The sequence below is a fragment of the Myotis brandtii genome, unplaced genomic scaffold, assembly GCF_000412655.1.
Source record: "Myotis brandtii unplaced genomic scaffold, ASM41265v1 scaffold112, whole genome shotgun sequence".
NCBI lineage: Eukaryota > Metazoa > Chordata > Mammalia > Chiroptera > Vespertilionidae > Myotis > Myotis brandtii.
This window is the reverse complement of record NW_005353838.1, coordinates 5365158-5367022: the sequence shown is the minus strand read 5'-3', so window position 1 is coordinate 5367022 and position 1865 is coordinate 5365158.

The window sequence follows — 1865 nt, the reverse complement described above, 5'->3', positions numbered from 1 at the left end:
GCCTGGGAGGTCTCTGCCGCCTCCGCGTCCAAGGTGCTGGCCCAGCGGTGCTTCCGAGCCGCCGCGGGGAACCTGCAGTGGAAGCCGGGGGTCAAACCCCTACATTGGCCCCTCCCCTCTGTTTGCCCCGCAGCCCTTCTGGGGTTGGCTGAGTGGAGAACTCGGTGAGTCACCCAGGCCCTCGGGAGACGCGGTTGGCTGCTCTGGAATGCAGGGCGACCTCAGGCACAGGGCTTCCCCAGCGCACATCCATCCCACACCGTAACCCTCCCAGACACATCGATACTGCCACGCGCTCTCAGACACACAGTCACACGCTCACGCTGAACCATACCCCGCGACACAGATGCACACACAGTGATATACACACTCACTATGCACACTCGTGCACACAGGCACACTCACATGGAGACGGATGCTCAGTGCGTAGGCAGTGGCCTCTTCCCACCTCACATTCTCTGAGGAGAAGGGTTCACACATCATTCAGCTCTGCTTTCCACCTTGGGTCCCACCCAACTAGCTTCCAGCTTATGGAAGTGACCCTACTTTCTGGCATTCTCTGCAAAAGCCAGGGGTAGGTGAGTAACGCAGGCCTGAACTTAAAGTTCCTTTTTCTTGAAAGCCCTGGGGCCTACGGTTGGAAGCTTCCTGGCTTCACTCACGGACTTTGGGCTACCCACTTCACCTCTCTGTGTTGTGGGGTGCATACCTCTAAGATAGGAGAAATAAAAACAGCTACCTCAGAGTCGTGAGCATTTAATGAGGCCATGATGTAACACAGTGTCTGGCACATAGTAAGCACTCAATACATTTTTGCTATGAGTAGCTATAATGCTTGAGCCCAGTGCCCCCAAACAAGAGGGCTTTACTTTTGCTTGCAATTAGGAGGCCCAGAGTTAGCCAGAGGCCTTTCCAACCTCATCTTGTGTGGAAGAGCAGCACGCTAAGGCTGGGAGACCTCTGGCCCTTTCCGACATGAAAGGCTTAACCGTGGCATCCTTTCCACGGGGGCTGGACTCTCCTGGAGAGGAGGTTGGCAAGCCAGACAACCCTGCTTGCGGGACCCAGGCCTCCTCTTCTCTAGGATGGTGACTCCGTTCATCCTTGTTGTGTGTCTTAACTCACCTCTGCCAAAAAGACAGACATCAGACAGAAGCGAGTGTCTAGGCTCAGTGGCATCATCCTGAGCAGAATTCCAATTTTTCTTGCCAGATTGTTTTGGGGCCTGCACCGAGCCTGCTTTACTACCGAGTGTGGTCCAGGGAGTTGGGGCTCTGCAGAAGGCAGGGAGGTTACACAACCCTGTGTCCGCTTGCATTCCTGCGTGTTTTCCCAGGCTGAGGAGGCCTGGGCTGAATCCCATTGACCCCGCGATTCTGGCTTCTCTAAGCAGCCGCCGCCTCGCAGACCCCATCCCAGCCCTCCCTCCCCCCAGCTCCAAATTCCGTGGTTTTCTTTGAGTGCCAATAGCTGGTGCCAGGCTTCACCCTGCGGTTTACTGTGCCCTCCCCTCCTTTGCGCGCACTCCCTCCCCACCCCCCCTGAAACCAGCAAGGAGAAGCGGGGCCGTAAATTGGCTGGTGTAGAGGATCTGCAGCAGACAAGATGATTAAGAGGCCTACGCCGGAGCGCCCGGGGCAGGGAATGTCAGCCCAAGTTGGAATCACGCAACAGGCCTTGGCATGAGCGAGCCTGACTTGCCGGAGTCACCAAACCTGGCACCCGGCGGCGGAGGGGTCGGGTCGGGCCACTGCGCGCCTTTCCCTGGGAAGCCCGCTGGAAGCAGAGGGCAGAAGGGTGCAGGGGCCAGAGGAAGGGGGCGTTTCCGCAGACAAGGAGAAGGGCAAAGAGAGGGGAAGCGAGGA